This window comes from Palaemon carinicauda, chromosome 15 (genome assembly GCF_036898095.1).
Source record: "Palaemon carinicauda isolate YSFRI2023 chromosome 15, ASM3689809v2, whole genome shotgun sequence".
NCBI lineage: Eukaryota > Metazoa > Arthropoda > Malacostraca > Decapoda > Palaemonidae > Palaemon > Palaemon carinicauda.
Window position 1 is genome coordinate 84,321,122 of NC_090739.1, and position 20,000 is coordinate 84,341,121.

Sequence of the window (20,000 nt, forward strand, 5' to 3'; positions counted from 1 at the left end):
TATATATATATATATATATATATATATATATATATATATATATATTTACATGTTTATATATACATATATTCACATAGGCAGTATACATATATATATATATATATATATATATATATATATATATATATATATATATATATATATATTTACATGTTTATATTTACATATATTCACATATGCAGTATGCATATATATATATATATATATATATATATATATATATATATATATATATATATATTTGTATGATTTTTCTCATGCATTTGTAAGGATAAAGTAAAACGCATTAATATAGTAAAACTGTATTAGAATCCTGAAATTTTATATGGTATGCAAAATAAGACCTCTTGACCCGTGGCTAATGAGATATAGACTCCTCCCACAAACATCTGAGAATATAGTTCAGGTAGCTAGCTGGTTTGGCAGTGGAGTATTGTTTTGTAAAAAACTCTATATATATTCGTATGTTTGCGGTACCATACGGAATGTAGAGACCTTGTTCAATAAACCAGTCCCCTAAAGAATCATCACAAGAATTATCACGAAACTAGTCAGAACATAATGTTATATTTTCTATTTTCATTTAAGCCTCACGTGTCCTTGGGATTTTTACGCATATATATATATATATATATATATATATATATATATATATATATATATATATATATATATATACATATATATATATATATATATATATATACATATATATATATATATATATATATATATATATATATATATATATATATATATATATATATATATACACATATGGATAAAAATCAAAACCATATCGTGCTCAAATAGAAAAAAAGATATATTCTTCATACTGAGATCGCACTCTAGTCTCTTCGAATGAAAGGCAAGGCCGCTATCAATCATGCAGCCATAGTCTTTAAAAGAAGTTGGTACATAATTGCTAACTGCATTTCTAGTTTTACCTGGTGAGGCATCAGTCTAATACTAGCGAATTCTTCCCGACTTCCCAACCTATCAGGTGACACAATTAACAGTTTTAATTGGCAATACCTCTAATGATGAATATGGAGGAAAATAAACCCAATTCCTGCTCAAATAGAAATAATGTTCTATATCATACCGGGATCGTAACCTAGTCTCTACAAATGAAAGATGAGGTTGCTACTAATCATGCCATCATAGGCTTTTAGAGACACCAGAACCTAAAGGACAATTCAGTCCCGCGTTTTCCCTAGATCTAATATTCCTTTATCCTTGTAATTATTTATGGTTTATCAATAGTTTAACTGCAAACTTAACAGGATAGAAAGGAAACTAAAGGTATGTCAAAAATTTATTTAATGGCCAGCGGTATTCCATGCATGACCTAATTAAAAAAAAAAAATCAATTTTATTTCAAAAGGGACTACACGGTCTGTTATAGCAAATGTAGATTATTCACCACTTGCAAGTGCATTATATAAACAGGAAACATCTAAATAAGGAGAAGCTGGTGTCACTGGGAGTCATAGTACAGGCAGTACCTGATGGTTGGTGTAGGAGATATTTAACTGAGTTCAACAGCTTATCCTAAGTATCATAATTCACAATTATTTAAATACTTTTATAAAAGCTTAGACAAGAACATTTGTTGAAGTAATAATTATCTGTTAAAAATTTTATAATAAAACGAATAATAGAATATATAAAAAGATGCAATTTTGTTTACATATACTGTTTTTAATAAAATTAATCTTTGAAATACGGAAATCTCCAGAAATAACTACGAAACTAAAAAAAAAAAAAATACCCATTAACTCCTAGAAATTAATCAGATTAAAAGATTGTTATGAATATAAAATATATATAACGTAATACCCTTTAGAACATTGAAATTACATTTAATATATCTCTAATCATTAAAATCTCAAAATACTGAAAAAAAAATCACAAAGCGGATCAAAAGGAAAATGTTCACAAACCTAAATTATATAAAATTTAATTTCCTCTCTGATGTATGGCATAGTTTTTTCTTTTGTATTTTCAGGTAATATCGCTCTATCCCGTTTCTATTACATCATTATTATTATTATTATTATTATTATTATTATTATTATTTTTTTTATTTTTTTTTTTTTTTTTTTTTTTACCTTCAATGCAGGGTATCGATATAGATTTCTAAGCTATCCGGAGCGCGACCAATTTAGAACTCATTAATGAAATCTCACAATAAGTTTGGTGCTTTTTCACACTTAAGCCATCTGACTATATGTGGTGATTAGCGAAAGAGGATCGAAACAGAGAGAGGGAAAGATGAGTTATTAGAAATCTTGGACATTACTCGAAAGCTTCATTAGAGAGTAGCAAGGACAACGAAATTTCAGGGTTGGAAAGTAGTGTGAGTTAACCAGAGAATGAACTTTTACTATTATTGCGACAGCTAAAGTAAGAGAGACCAATATTACTATTCTACAAAAATGGCAATAAAACATTTTTGTCTGAGAGTTTTAGACTCTACATTTGTCCGTTTGGAAGTTTTTCTTCTCTTGTTATTATATCGATTATTATTAGTACCTTAGAATTTGATGATTTCTATGTTACCCTGGCAACTAATTACATTGTTAAACTCCATAATGCTAATAACAGCTTCTAAATAGTCATGACAGCGAGTTGATAATGATAATACACACAGTGTAGGGAAAATCTTCTGTACTGAAAGGCCAACAACTTTCGCATATTCACTTTGAGGATGATATGCAATTACATTTTGTTCTCATTAATCAACGAATCATCTTACAGTTTCTAATATGATACTTTGCCGAACATTCAAACGTCTGAGAGATTTTATTTGTACTATTAGCTGACTGATGGGATTTTGCTCTTTGATTGGCACATCTGCAGAGTAAATTACTTTTTGAAATTTGCATTGACAGTCAACAAAATAAGTTTCAAAACATTAGAATATATTTAGCAATGATCAAATCTAAATAACTTAGTGAGAATTGATTGACAAACGATGGATTCTCTATTGTCAATCAGAATTTTACTTTGGCTTAAGCAGAATTAACAATTGTAGTTGCTTTACCAAGGATGAAAAGAACCTAAACCGCAAAGACGTATTATTGAGATTGAAACTGACATTGCGTATTACTATATTTATTGGTTTTCATCATGTTGTGCTTGTCTACTGGAAGCGATTTAGTGAAAAAATTATATATCTCTCAGTGTTACCTTGTTTCACATATTGAATATATAATAATTCACTTGTGTTATATATGTTTTTCAATTTCCTATTCGGCTTCAGAAATTGGTGACAATTATTCCATTTCCACATTATTGTTTAGTCAACAATGTTTTTTAAAATCACCAATAATATATCGTGAATGACAATCGCTAGATGCATGTTGTCCTTTTTGCGTTATTGGTTTGAAGAAGGATAATTTTGAAATGGTGTATTTTTATTTATAATGTGAAATAGTCAAACATATCATGCGGTTTTATCGTTTTTATATATGATGAAAATTTCTTGCACAGATCAGATACTGTACAACAAATGGTGTAAGCGCCAGGGATGTAGACAACATACAACACAAGTAATGAACAGTTAGAATAGAATATTTTAAGAACAGTAACAACGTTAAAATAGATCTTTCATATATTAACTATAAAAAACTTCCAAAAAAACAAGAGGAAGAGAAGTAACATAGGATAGTGTCTCTGAGTGTAAACTCAAGCTAAGAGAACTCTACCCGAAAGACGGTGGAACAACATGGTGAAGAGACTATGGCACTACCTAAGACTACAAAACAATGGTTTGATTTTGGATTGCCTTTCTCCTAGAAGAGCTTCTTACCATAGCCAAAGAGTCTCTTCTACCATTATCAAGAGAAAATTAGCCACAGAACAATTCCAGAGCAATAGTTAGCGAGTCCTTGAGAGAAGATTGTTTCGTAATCTCAATGTTGTCAGGTGTATGAGGACAGAGGAGAATGTGGAAAGAACATGCAAGACTATTTGGTGTATGCGTGTACAAAGGAAAAATTAGCTGTAACCAGAGCGAAAGGTTATAATTTTCATGACTTTGCCTCTGTTGTTTCCCATAACATTTCTTATGTTTGGTTTTGTGTTAAAAAGAAAGAAAGAAAAAAGATATTGGTACATGTCTAAAATGTTGACGGCTATATAATTGTGATGTTGCCTGTAACTCTTAATTAATTATTGCTAAATAACTCATGAATGCCATTTGGACATTATGATTTCAGAATATTACTGTTATTTTGAAAATTGTCATTTGCTAATTGGTGGGTTATCATTTATAATGTGCACCTGTCAAAGAAGCTTTGCAATTGTTATTTACTGTTCGCAGTCGATAATAATTACTGTTTACGAGTAAAATACATATGTGGAAAAAATTTATATAATTCGTTTGAGTAACAATTTCCATACTAGCCTTAAAATGGTCACATTTTTCCAACATACATTAACAGAGAAAACAATAGAAATTATTAATCGATATACATAATGTCTTTAATTGTCACAAAAACCATGTAGACGTTTTGAAGAATAGAATCTGATGAAGCAATATGTGAAATATGGACAGATTTTTTTTTTCTTTTTTATATCTTTAACTTTTGATATGTTTATAACAATTTAAACAAAAACAGAAAATTAAAACATTGATATATTAATTCTGTTAGGGCAAAACTCAAATTAACCACACTATAAATCATTCCCAGAGCTGCAGATTTAAACTTCTTATTCAGAGTTCAGTTATTGAATACTGATGGAGAGAGAGAGAGAGAGAGAGAGAGAGAGAGAGAGAGAGAGAGAGAGAGAGAGAGAGAGAGAGAGAGAGAGAGAGAGAGAGAGAGAAAATAACGTTATGAAAGAGGAATTTATAACAGATAAAGCAATGAATGATTAAAAATAAAAACATATTTTGAATTGAAAGTCTACTCAATCAGAGAGAGAGAGAGAGAGAGAGAGAGAGAGAGAGAGAGAGAGAGAGAGAGAGAGAGAGAGAGAGAATATCAAAGCCTTTTATAACTGAAACACCAATGCAAGTACTAAAGTACGGAGTACTAACACCCAGAATCATGACCGGAATCCAGAAATTTCTTTTTAAGGCTGCGTATTGTAAAAAAAAAAAAAAGTATCAGAATCACACAAGAAAGTGATTATTTATTTCGTATCCAAACCGATGATTTGTTGATACATTTAAAAACGTTAAATTATGTGGAAGTTATTAGACAAATTAGATCTTAATCGTCAGGGATTAGGTTGCTATATGCACATTTATCTAATTGTTACAATCTCAGAAACACTAAAGGTTTGTTTCAATTTCTATGCAAGAAGGATTGGACAAAAACCTTTGAAATATGGGAAATTAATGTAAAAAAATATTACAGCTTCTTCCCTTTCAGTGATTATAGTTAATTCAAGATATTGTTAGATAAAGACTGGAAAGTAGAGCAATGAAATACTTAAATTGAGAGTTGGTGAGTTATTTTCAGTTGTTGATTTTAGGCTTCAGAGCATCGCACAAGGTATAGCTCCTTTATCTTCGTCACTGACATGACAAAATTTTGTGGATAGGCATGAGCCACCAAAACTGACTTCCGTCGGAAATTTACTGTCTGACCTATATATTTTCTCCCTGTACCAACCGTGTTTCACACAATTGTACATAATTCCTTTTGTATATATTATGCTTGTATCTTCCCTCTTCCCTCGCACTAAAACGAACATGATAATTCATATCTGGTTTTTCCTCTGTAATATTGTCTGTCTTGTGAACTTGTTATGTCCTGTTGCCTTGAGGTTTTGTATATAAGGAGAGTGTTCAACAATAATATAACTCAGTCGTTTCCAACCTGCCTTTGAATTCACACCCTTACTCGGCGCCGTCACATTGGTGACTCCGGAAATCGACTCGCTCCCACTGCCTTCCACCCCCACCTCCCTCGCCCCTCCATTGTTGGTACTATGACGGAGACGGACTCTACTACAGCAGTTGGTACTGCGGCCGCCCCATTGAAACTTTCACTGTTCACCAGCGGAGAAGCGTTTGCTTGGTTTCAACGCGCTGAAGTCCACTTTCGTATCAGGGGCGTGACTCGCTCAACCACCAAAGCGGATTATGTTCTCTCGGCGATACCCGAGGACACCTTCCCAGAAATATCCGACTGGCTTTGTAAACAAGGAGACACCCCAATAGCATATGACGCCCTCAAAACATACCTTCTGCAGCAGTACTCGCTATCGCCAGCCGCCCGTATAGCAAAGCTTTTTCAGCTCTCGCAACAACCGTTGGGGGACCAAAGGGCTTCGCTTGCCCTCAGGGAAATGACCAGTATCGCTCGCCTTCAACCTGCCGCAGACGGCTCTCCTCGTGAGGTGAACCTACTTCGTGCCCTTTAGATACACCGTTTACCTGAACCTGTACGCGCTGCCATAACCGATGTCGATAGTTTACCCATAAAGGACTTCATGACCAAAGCCGACGCCCTTATGGACAGCCGCTTCAAGACCTCCATCAATGCCTCCACCCCTGACGACGAGGATGCCTATTCAACGTCAACCGAAGCTGACATGAATGCCGTAGGACATACACGCCTACACCGTGACGTGCCGAAGCGGCGACAAAGCCGCCCAACACCCACCAATCGCTCGCGCCCCAACGAACGACTTCTACAGCCACTTACTACCTCCCATCCACCGCAGTTTTGCTACTACCACTTCAAATTCTGGGCAATCGCAAAGAAATGTGCCAAAGATTGTCAGTGGCCAAAAAACGTGTAAGTAGCCCATCACTTGTGGCGGTGGCCTCCCATGTTTCTAATCTTTTCTTTTTACAGGATGCAGGAACGGGCGTGCGATTTTTGGTAGACGCGGGTGCTTGTCGTTCTCTTTTGCCAAGGAAACTCTTCAAGGCACAACGTAGTCTGTCTAAATCTGCCGACGTCCGCTTGGTAGCTGCCAACGGATCTGCGATACCCACCTACGGTTACGAGAACCTCACATTATCGTTCGGAAACGGTAAATTCAATTGGAAGTTTCTCGTTTCTGACGTCAGAATACCAATCCTCGGTGCGGATTTCCTCTCTCATTTCCACCTTCTGGTCGATGTCGCCCACCGACGATTGGTCAACGCAGACTCGTACTTGTCGACACCTCTTCAACCCGCCCCCTCTAACCTCGCTCTCCACATCAGCGCACCCACGTATGCCTACGCCCACCTCCTCATGTCGTACCTGGAAGTTTTCTGTCCAGAACTTCGCCAAACGCCCACGGTTCCTGCCAAGCACGGTATTTATCACCATATCAAGACGGCGGGACCCCCAGTCTTCGCAAAATTCAGACGTCTGGCACCGGAACAATTGGCAGCCGCCAAACAGACGTTCGCCGAAATGGAGAAAATGGGCCTTTGCCAAAAGGCCTCCAGCCAATGGTTGTCACCCTTACACATCGTTCTGAAGAAAGACGGCTCCCTCCGTCTGTGCGGGGATTACAGGCGCCTGAACATGCAAACAGAACCGGATCACTACCCCCTCCCAAACATTGCCGATGTAACCTCCTACCTGCACAAAGGATAGGTTTTCTCTATGCTCGACCTCCTGAAGGGGTATTATCAGGTGCCTATGAACCCAGAAGACATCCCCAAGACCGCCATCACCACTCCGTTTGGCACATACACCTTCAATTACTCCTGTTTTGGCCTTCGTAATGCTGGGGCAACGTTTCAACGTCTCATGGATGGCATCTTAGGGGACCTCCCTTTCTGTGTATGTTATGTGGACGACATACTTGTGTTCTCCTCCTCAAAAGAGGAACACCTCCGTCACCTGCGCATCGTGCTCGACCGCCTGCAACAAAACGGCCTTGTAGTCCGGTACGACAAGTGTACCTTTGGCACCAACGAAGTGTCGTTCTTAGGGCACCGTATCACTCCTGAAGGCGTCCATCCTCTCCCTGAGAAGGTAGCAGCCGTTCAGAATTTCCCCGCGCCCTCGACTGTCAAAGCTCTGCAGGAATTCTTGGGCATGATCAACTAATGTCACCGTTTTCTGCCAGCCATTGCCGCCACTATTGCTTCCCTCTACGCCTCCCTCAAGGGCAAGCCAAAGGACCTGAAGTGGGGTCCCCTTCAAGAAGCAGCCTTCTGCAATGCAAAGAAGGCCCTATCAACTGCTGCGGCTCTCACTTTTCCTATCCCACACGCCCCTCTCCTTCTCTCCACCGATGCCAGCGACGTCGCTATTGGTGCAGTACTGAAGCAGGTGGTCAAATGCTCGCCCCGCCCATTGGCCTTCTTCAGCAGAAAACTGTCCAAGGCAGAATCGGGTTATTCTACCTTCGATCGAGAATTGCTGGCGGTGCACTTGGCTGTCCGTCACTTTCGCCATTTCTTAGAAGGTACGCCCTTCGTCATTCGCACAGACCACATGCCTCTGGTGCACGCCTTCACTCGACAGTCTGACGCCTGGTTCGCCTGTCAACGCCGACATCTCTCCGCCGTGGCTGAATACAATTGCACCCTCCAATACATCCCTGGGAAAATGAATCCCGTTGCCGATGCCCTGTCAAGAAACATGTTGGCTGCCGTTCAACTGGGATTGGATTACAACACCCTGGCTGAAGCCCAACGACAGGATCCAGAGTATCAAGCTTGTAGGACATCCTGCACGTCCCTCCGTTGGGAAGATTTTGCCCTCGAAGACTCCAACACCACCCTCCTCTGTGACGTCAGTACTGGTAGACCGCGACCTTGGATTCCTGCTCCCATGCGCCGACAGGTATTTGATTTCATCCACGGCCTTTCACATCCCTTGTGCCGTTCTACTGCACAGCTGCTGAAGGCAAAGTTCATTTGGCACGGCATTTCTAAGGATGCTAAGGATTGGGTCCGCGCCTGTACTTCTTGCCAAACTTCCAAAGTACATCGACACACGGATTCACGAGTGGGCACCTTTCCTCAACCTCAGCGTCGTTTCGCACACATTCACGTTGACGTTGTAGGCCCCCTACCCACATCACAAGGACATCGTTACCTGTTTACCTTCATCGACCGCTCCACTCGTTTGCCTGAAGCCATTCCCATGGAAACTGCAACGTCCGCCTCATGTACATCTGCCTTACTCTCTGGATGGATTTCAAGATTCGGTATCCCTGAGCATATTACTTCTGACAGGGGAACCACTTTCACCTCTCAATTGTGGACGTCATTAGCGAATCTCCTGGGCATCACCCTACATCAGACAACGGCCTACAACCCCGCTGCCAATGGAATGGTTGAACGTTTCCATGACACCCTCAAAGCAGCTTTGATGTCCCGCTGCAAGGATTGCAACTGGTTTACTCAGCTTCCCTGGGTCCTCCTTGGACTAAGGACCACTCTTAAAGACGCCCTCAACGTCTCGGCAGCCGAAATGGTGTATGGCGACCCGTTGGTCGTCCCTGCCGAATTTTTTCCTTCTACAACCTCCTCCGACGATCTCCAGCGCATACGTCACGTCGTGGGAAAATTTACTCCGTGCCGCCAGACTTACAAGCCCCCAGGAAGCATCACATACCAACGGATTTGCACTCTGCAACGCACATCTTCCTGCGCAACGACACCAGCAAGCCACCACTAACGCCCCCTTACACGGGCCCTTTCCTTGTGATCCGACGCAGTCCGAAAGTATTCCTCCTAAACATTCGGGGCAAAGAAAACTGGGTCTCCATTGATCGTCTAAAACCTGCTTATCTTCTGCCAGGTGACCCACCTACAGTTCGCCTCTCTAGATCAGGGCGCCTTATTTAACATGTACAGTATGTCATTTTTAGGGGGGAAGCCATGTACCAACCATGTTTCACACAATTGTACATAATTCCTTTTGTATATATTATGCTTGTATCTTTGCTCTTCCCTCGCACTAAAACGAACATGAAAATTCATGTCTGGTTTTTCCTCTGTAATATTGTCTGTCTTGTGAACTTGTTTTGTCCTGTTGCCTTGAGGTTTTGTATATAAGGAGAGTGTTCCACAATAATATAACTCAGTCGTTTCCAACCTGCCTTTGAGTTCACACCCTTACTCGGCGCCGTCACATCCCTATCTCGTATCTTTGTCATTCTCAGCTGCTAATTTATCTTATTTACCCCTGTTTGGCAGAGCTAATTACGATACTGTCATATAAGTTATTGTTTTATATCTTGCAATCAAATCGATTTCCTTTAAAGCTCCCACTTTGGTATTGCCATAGGAGTTTCTGGAGAAAGTTTCCTGGGTCAATCTGGACCCGATGTTGTGCCATCATGTAAAGTGATGTCTCCAGAAAGAAAAGTAAATTCATTGAAACTCGGTTTGTTCTCGGAACGCTCCTGAGAGTAATAAATGTGATGTAATATTGATCAACACTAGCTGGATTTCTTGAAAAAGAGATATGGTTTCCTATCGATACATATTCCTTTAATATTATTACATCAATCCGTGACATTAATGAAGTACCATAGCCAGTTCAGTAACAAGTAAAAATAAAAAAACTTTTAGTTAACTGAAAAATATGAATAATAGACGGCGAAAACAATACAAAGAAAAAATACTCTGTCCCTGTAGCCTACATCTTCATAAGCATCCAAGTCGGATAAAATATTATCAATTTCATAAAGAAGAGAATCTAAGCTTATCAGTGAAGCATATTGAGTAATCACAGACCTGCTTACTGTAAAAACCCATTACCTAAAGACATTACAATATGATAATTAGTTTAAGGAAATTTTCAATGGTATTTCACAGATTATCTTCATAGATTTTAACAGAAAGGTTTTTTTTTATAGTCAAAATGCTTTCTATCTCAATTAAAGTATAAGTCGGAGCTATTTGTTTTACAAAAAATATAAACTTCCTGTTACCCCAGTCAAGCAACTCTACAACTGCCTATACAATACTTTGTATGATCATATCATCCTTGATCTCGGAAGGCTTACAATGTTACATCGTCTGAGAACATACACATGGATATATATATATATATATATATATATATATATATATATATATATATATATATATATATATATATATATATATATATATATTGTACCAAGCGTGTGTCACAAAATTGTACATAATTATTTTGTATATATTATGCTTGTATCTGCGCTCTTCCATCGCACTAAAAAGAACCTGAATGATCATGTCTCCGGTTTTGCTCTGTAACATTGTCTGTCTCTTGAACAGGTTATGTTCTGTTGCCTTGAGGTTTTGTATATAAAGAAGAGTGTTCCTTAATAAACAACTCAGTTGATTGCATCCTGCCTTTGAGTTCACAACCCTCTCTCAGCTCGTCACATTGGTGACCCCAGAAGACAACTCGCTCCCACCGCCTTCCACTTCCACCCCCTCGCCCCTTCATCGTTGATACTATGGCGGACTCTACCGCAGTTGGTGCTGCGGCCGCTGCATTCAAACTTTCATCGTTTGCCAGCGGAGAGGCGTTTGCTTGGTATCAGCGCGCAAAAATCCAGTTTCGTATCAGGGGCGTGACTCGCTCAACCACCAAAGCGGATCATGTTCTCGCGGCGATACCCAAGGACACCTTCCCAGAAATATCCGACTGGCTTTGTGAACAAGGAGACACCCCAATAGCGTATGACGCTCTCAAAACATACCTTCTGCAGCAGTACTCGCCGTCGCCAGCCGCCCGTATAGCAAAGCTTTTTCAGCTCTCGCAACAACCGTTGGGGGACCAAAGGGCTTCGCTTGCCCTCAGGGAAATGACCAGTATCGCTCTCCTTCAACCTGCCGCAGACGGCTCTCCTCGTGAGGTGAACCTACTTCGTGCCCTTTGGATACGCCTTTTACCCGAACCTGTACGCGCTGCCATACCCGATGTCGATAGTTTACCCATAAAGGACTTCATGACCAAAGCCGACGCCCTTATGGACAGCCACTTCAAGACCTCCATCAACGCCTCCACCCCTGACGACGAGGATGCTTATTCCACGTCAACCGAAGCTGACATGAATGCCGTAGGACATACACGCCTACCCCGTGATGTGCCGGAGCGACGACAAAGCCACCCACCACCCACCAATCACTCTCGCCCCAACGAACGACTTCTACAGCCACTTACTACCTCCCATCAGCCGCAGTTTTGCTACTAAAACTTCAGATTCGGGGCAACCGCGAAGAAATGTGCCAAGGATTGTCAGTGGCCAAAAAACGTGTAAGTATGCCATCGCTTGTGCCGGTGGCCTCCCGTGTTTCTAATCTTTTCTTTTTACAGGATGCAGGAACGGGCGTGCGATTTTTAGTAGACACGGATGCTTGTCGTTCTCTTTTGCCAAGGAAACTCTTCAAGGCACGACGTAGTCTGTCTACATCTGCCGACGTCCGCTTGGTAGCTGCCAACGGATCTGCGATACCCACCTACGGTTACGAGAACCTCACATTATCGTTCGGAAACGGTAAATTCAATTGGAAGTTTCTCGTTGCTTACGTCAGAATGCCAATCCTCGGTGCGGATTTCCTCTCTCATTTCCACCTTCTGGTCGATGTCGCCCACCGACGATTGGTCAACGCAGATTCGTACTTGTCGACACCTCTTCAACCCTCCCCCTCTAACCTCGCTCTCAACATCAGCGCACCCACGGATGCCTACGCCCACCTCCTCACGTCGTACCCGGAAGTTTTCCGTCCAGAACCTCGCCAAACGCCCACGGTTCCTGCCAAGCACGGTATTTATCACCATATCAAGACGGCGGGACACTCAGTCTTCGCAAAATTCAGACGTCTGGCACCGGAACGATTGGCAGCCGCCAAACAGACGTTCGCTGAAATGGAAGAGATGGGCCTTTGCCACAAGGCCTCCAGCCCATGGTCGTCACCCTTACACATCGTTCTGAAGAAAGACGGGTCCCTCCGTCCGTGCGGGGATTACAGGCGCCTGAACATGCAAACAGAACCGGATCACTACCCCCTCCCAAACATTGCTGACGTGACCTCCTACCTGCACAAAGGAAAGGTTTTCTCTACGCTGGACCTCCTGAAGGGGTATTATCAGGTGCCTATGAACCCAGAAGACATCCCCAAGACCGCCATCACCACTCCGTTTGGTACATAAACCTTCAATTACCCCTATTTTGGCCTTTGTAATGCTGGGGCAACGTTTCAACGTCTCATGGATGGCATCTTAGGGGACCTCCTTTTCTTTGTATGTTATTTGGACGACATACTTGTGTTCTCCTCCTCAAAAGAGGAACACCTCCGTCACCTGCGCATCGTGCTCGGCCGCTTGCAACAAAACGGCCTTGTAGTCCGGTACGACAAGTGTACCTTTGGCGCCAACGAAGTGTCGTTCTTAGGCACCGTTAACTCCTGAAGGAGTCCATCCCCTCCCTGAGAAGGGAGCAACCCACTGCAAGGATTGCAACTGGTTTACTCAGCTTCCCTGGGTCCTCCTGGGACTAAGGACCACTCTTAAAGACGCCCTCGACGTCTCGGCAGCTGAAATGGTGTATGGCGACCCGTTGGTCGTGCCTGCCAAATTTTTTCCTTCTACAACCTCCTCCGACGTTCTCCAGCGCATACGTCACGTCGTGTGAAAATTTACTCCGTGCCGCCAGACTTGCAAGCCCCCAGCGAAGCATCACATACCAACGGACTTGCACTCTGCCACGCACGTCTTCCTGCCCAACGACACCAGCAAGCCACCACTAATGCCCCCTTAAACGGGCCATTTCCTTGTGATCCGACGCAGTCCGAAAGCATTCCTTCTAAACATTCGGGGCAAAGAAGACTGGGTCTCCATTGATCGTCTAAAACCTGCTTATCTTCTGCCAGACGACCCGCCTACAGTTCGCCTCTCTAGATCAGGGCGCCCTATTTAACATGTACAGTATGTCATTTTTAGGGGGGGAGCATGTACCAACCGTGTGTCACACAATTGTATATAATTATTTTGTATATATTATGCTTGTATCTGCGCTCTTCCCTCACACTAAAAAGAACCTGAATGATCATGTCTCCGGTTTTGCTCTGTAACATTGTCTGTCTCTCGAACAGCTTATGTCCTGTTGCCTTGAGGTTTTGTATATAAAGGAGAGTGTTCCTTAATAAACAATTCAGTTGAATGCATCCTGCCTTTGAGTTCACAACCCTCTCTCGGCCCGTCACAATATATATATATATATATATATATATATATATATATATATATATATATATATATATATATATATATATAACCAGTTCACTATAGGACAAATCCTCAGACACATCATTTCACACACGTCTGTTTATGGTCCTATTATGCCAGTTTATACGGCAAATTTTCTTAGTTCCTTAAGCCATCGTCTTCTCTTCCTCTCCCTGCTTCCTTTACAATCTCTAGGGGCTAATTCTTTTATTTTTAATGCCCATCTAATATCTCTCATTCTTATCATATGTCCTGCCCAGGTGCATTTGTTTTTCTTACATGTTAGAATATCTAAATTAGTTTGCTCTTATCCATGTTGCTCCTTTTTTTTCTGTTATTTGCATCATTATTCTTTTAATAGCTTTTTCAATTGCTAATAGCTTACGTTCCCGGGCTTTAGTAAGGCTTAGCATTTATAATGCAAAAGTTAAAACTGATAGGACCATCTAATCAAATACTCCTCTTTTTATAATCTCCTTTTGTTTACCAAAAGTTCTCCAGCCTATACTTATCCTTCTTTTAATTTTGATCTCATATACTGGGGAAAAAGTTATTGGCTGTCCCAAGTACGTATATGACCTAGATATTCGTCTATAACCCTTATTTGTTGTATCCCTGCATTTTCATTGAATATTACTTAAGTTTTACTGATATTCATTTGCAGTCCTACATTTTTACTGTCTATATTCAAATCTTCAATTATCATTTACAATTCTTCCCATGATTCACTAAACAAAACTATATCATCTGTAAATAACAAGTTGTTAAGGTATTTGTCATTAATGTTATTGCCTAAATTTTCCGAATGTAAATATTTAGAAAATTCCCCTTGGCATGCTGTGAATAGATTAAGAGAGATGGGAGACACTCTGTCTAACTCCCTTCCCAAACAGAATTTTTGCATTATATAAATTTATGTAGCTTTAGGATTGCTGTGCTGTACTTCCCGTATAGATATCTTCTATTACTTGTCTTTGAACGGTTTTCATTACTGACGACGATTTCCCATACAAATTAGTTAGCCATAAATTTCTACCGTAGTTTCCAATAATCCGCTTCCAATACCTTGCCTGCTCTACTGGTTAATTAAAGTCTATTTGTATATCTATTCGGCATAATATGATCTTTGTTAATATTCAACTGACAATATACATATAAGGTGGTAATTTACCAACTAAGGTGCATCCCTAATTGGAAAAGCCTGATGCTGTAAGTCCTGTGACAGTGCCGCGTGAGGGTTGTGAACTCAAAGGCAGGATGCAATCAACTGAGTTATATTGTTATAGAACACTCTCCTTTACATACAAAACCTCAAGGCAACAGGACATAATAAGTTAACAAGACAGACAATGTTACAGAGGAAACAGCAGACATGAATTTTCATGTTCGTTTAGTGCGAGGGAAGAGCAAAGATACAAGCATAATATATGCAAAAGGAATTATGTACAATTGTGTGGCACACGGTTGGTACATGGCTCCCCCCCTAAAAATGACATACTGTACATGTTAAATAGGGCGCCCTGATCTAGAGAGCCGAACTGCAGGCGGGTCATCTGGCAGAAGATAAGCAGGTTTTAGACGATCAATGGAGACCCAGTCTTCTTGGCCTCGAATGTTTAGTAGGAATGCTTTCTGACTGCGTCAGATCACAAGGAAAAGGCCCGTGTAAGGGGGCGTTTGCGGTGGCTTGCTAGTGTCGTTGCGCAGGAAGACGTGCGTTGCAGTGTGCAAGTCCGTTGGTATGTGATGCTTCGCTGGGGGCTTGTAAGTCTGGCGGCACGGAGTAAATTTTCCCACCACATGACGTATGCGCTGGAGATCGTCGGAGGAGGTTGTAGAAGGAAAAAATTCGGCAGGGACAACCAACGGGTCGCCATACACCATTTCAGCTGCCAAGACGTAGAGGGCGTCTTTAGGAGTGGTCCTTAGTCCCAGGAGGACCCAGGGAAGCTGAGTAAACCAGTTGCAATCCTTGCAGCAGGACATCAAAGCTGCTTTGAGGGTGCGATGAAAACGTTCAACCATTCCATTGGCAGCGGGGTTGTATGCCGTTGTCTGATGTAGGGTGATGCCCAGGAGATTCGCTAATGACGTCCACAATTGAGAGGTGAAAGTGGTTCCCCTGTCAGAAGTAATATGCTCAGGGATACCGAATCTTGAAACTCATCCAGAGAGTAAGGCAGATGTACATAAGGCGGACGTTGCAGTTTCCATGGGAATGGCTTCAGGCCAACGAGTGGAGCGGTCGATGACGGTAAACAGGTAACGATGTCCTTGTGATGTGGGTAGGGGGCCTACAACGTCGACGTGAATGTGTGCGAAACGACGCTGAGGTTGAGGAAAGGTGCCCACTCCTGAATCCGTGTGTCGATGTACTTTGGAAGTTTGGCAAGAAGTACAGGCGCTGACCCAATCCTTAGTATCCTTAGAAATGCCGTGCCAAATGAACTTTGCCTTCAGCAGCTGTGCAGTAGAACGGCACGAGGAATGTGAAAGGCTGTGAATGAAATCAAACACCTGTCGGCGCATGGGAGCAGGAATCCAAGGTCGCGGTCTACCAGTACTGACGTCACAGAGGAGGGTGGTGTTGGAGTCTTCGAGGGGAAAATCTTCCCAACGGAGGGACGTGCAGGATGTCCTACATGCTTGATACTCTGGATCCTGTCGTTGGGCTCCAGCCAGGGCGTTGTAATCCAATCCCAGTTGAACGGCAGCCAACGTGTTTCTTGACAGGACATCGGCAACGGGATTCATTTTCCCAGGGGCGTATTGGAGGGTGCAACTGTATTCAGCCACGGCGGAGAGATGTCGGCGTTGACGGGCGGACCAGGCGTCAGACTGTCGAGTGAAGGCGTGCACCAGAGTCATGTGGTCTGTGCGAATGACGAAGGGCGTACCTTCTAAGAAATGGCGAAAGTGGCGGACAGCCAAGTGCACCGCCAGCAATTCTGGATCGAAGGTAGAATAACCCGATTCTGCCTTGGACAGTTTTCTGCTGAAGAAGGCCAATGGGCGGGGCGAGCCTTTGACCACCTGCTCGAGTACTGCACCAATAGCGACGTCGCTGGCATCGGTGGAGAGAAGGAGAGGGGCATGTGGGATAGGAAAAGTGAGAGCCGCAGCAGTTGATAGGGCCTTCTTTGCATTGCAGAAGGCTGCTTCTTGAAGGGGACCCCACTTCAGGTCCTTTGGCTTGCCCTTGAGGGAGGCGTAGAGGGGAGCAAGAGTGGCGGCAATAGCTGGCAGAAAACGGTGATAATAGTTGATCATGCCCAAGAATTCCTGCAGAGCTTTGACGGTCGAGGGCGCGGGGAAATTCTGAATGGCTGCTACCTTCTCAGGGAGGGGATGGACTCCTTCAGGAGTTAACGGTGCCTAAGAATGACACTTCGTTGGCGCCAAAGGTACACTTGTCGTACCGGACTACAAGGCCATTTTGTTGCAATCGGTCGAGCACGATGCGCAGGTGACGGAAGTGTTCCTCTTTTGAGGAGGAGAACACAAGTATGTCGTCCACATAACATACACAGAAAGGGAGGTCCCCTAAGATGCCATCCATGAGACGTTGAAACGTTGCTCCAGCATTACGAAGGCCAAAACAGGAGTAATTGAAGGGGTACGTACCAAACGGAGTGGTGATGGCGGTCTTGGGGATGTCTTCTGGGTTCATAGGCACCTGATAACACCCCTTCAGGAGGTCAAGCGTAGAGAAAACCTTCGCTTTGTGCATGTAGGAGATCACATCGGCAATGTTTGGGAGGGGGTAGTGATCCGGTTCTGTTTGCATGTTCAGGCGCCTGTAATCTCCGCACGGACGGAGGGAGCCGTCTTTCTTCAGAACGATGTGTAATGGTGATGACCATGGGCTGGAGGCCTTTTGGCAAAGGCCCATTTTCTCCATTTCGGCGAATGTCTGTTTGGCGGCTGCCAATCGTTCCGGTGCCAGACGTCTGAATTTTGCGAAGACTGGGGATCCCGTCGTCTTGATATGGTGATAGATACCGTGCTTGGCAGGAACCGTGGGCGTTTGGCGAAGTTCTGGACGGAAAACTTTCGGGTACGACGTGAGGAGGTGGGCGTAGGCATCCGTGGGTGCGCTGATGTGGAGAATGAGGTTAGAGGGGGCGGGTTGAAGAGGTGTCGACAAGTACGAGTCTGCGTTGACCAATCGTCGGTGGGCGACATCGACCAGAAGGTGGAAATGAGAGAGGAAATCCGCACCGAGGATTGGCGTTGTGACGTCAGCAACGAGAAACTTCCAATTGAATTTACCGTTTCCGAACGATAATGTGAGGTTCTCGTAACCTTAGGTGGGTATCGCAGATCCGGTGGCAGCTACCAAGCGGACGTCGGCAGATGTAGACAGACTACGTCGTACCTTGAAGAGTTTCCTTGGCAAAAGAGAACGACAAGCACACGTGTCTACCAAAAATCGCACACCCGTTCCTGCATCATGTTCACAACCCTCACGCGGCACCGTCACATTGGTCACTCCGGGGTCACCAATGTGACGGTGCTGCTTGAGGGTTGTGAACTCAAAGGCAGGATGCAATCAACTGAGTTATATTGTTATAGAACACTCTCCTTTATATACAAAACCTCAAGGCAACAGGACTTAACAAGTTAACAAGACAGACAATGTTACAGAGGAAACAGCAGATATGAATTTTCATGTTCGTTTAGTGCGAGGGAAGAGCGAAGATACAAGCATAATATATGCAAAAGGAATTATGTACAATTGTGTGACACACGGTTGGTACAGTCCAAAGGCTACAACAAAGGAAATAATAAAATATATAAACTAAATGAAAAGTAATGAACAATTAAGATAAAATATGGAAAGAACAGTGACAACACTTGAACAGATCTTCAATTTATACACTATAAAAAAGACTTATATCAGCCTGTTAAGCATGAAAAAAAAATGGCTGCTTGGTTGAACTTTTGACGTTCTACCGGTTCAACTACGAGATTAGGAAGATTATTCCTCAATTCAGTCAGAGCTGGGATAAGTCGTGTGCCGACGATCCCGCGCAGGACAGTTCAGCGCCGACAGTTCAGCGCTGCCAATTCAGCGAATGACAATTTAGCTTAGAATCAATTCAGCGCATGTCAATTTAGCACAATGATAAATTAGCACAAGGACAATTCAGTGCAAAAATGCACACACATTCACCCTTATCTTATTATTAGCATATAAAGATTATTTTTCTTCTTCTTATTATTATTATTATTATTATCATTACTGTTGTAATTCATGGTTGTTAACAATAACAACCACTGAATAAATAAAGTTATAGTACAAGCTTAGGACGGTATATATTCCCTTTTCTGGAATACAGTTGTTTATAAACATTTGCTTAGTTAAAACTGAAAAGCCAGCCTTATGGAGCGGATTTTATCGGTGATATTGTATTACCTGAACGCGTTTAACACACAGTGGAGAACCTTTTTTATTGTACGATTCTGGGGTTGAAGATACCAATAGAATGTTCATCTTTTCGACTAGAAAAAATTTTGAACTCCTCAAACAATACAAAAACTGGCTTGCAGACGGTACATTTAAGGCAGCTCCGCGCCTCTTCCACCAACTTTACGTCATGCATATGCTTTGTGAAGGATATGTTTTTCCAATGCTATATATACTATTGCAAAATAAGACAGAGGATTCATATGAAAAGGCATTAAGAACTATTTTGAATCTATACCCGGATCTGACGCCAGCCACTATGCTATGTGATTTTGAAAAGGCTTTCCAAAATGCATTTTCAAGAGATTTTTTAGGAACGCAAATAAGCGGTTATTTTTTCCACCTTGCTCAGTGTATATGGAGAAAAATACAGGCATTGAATC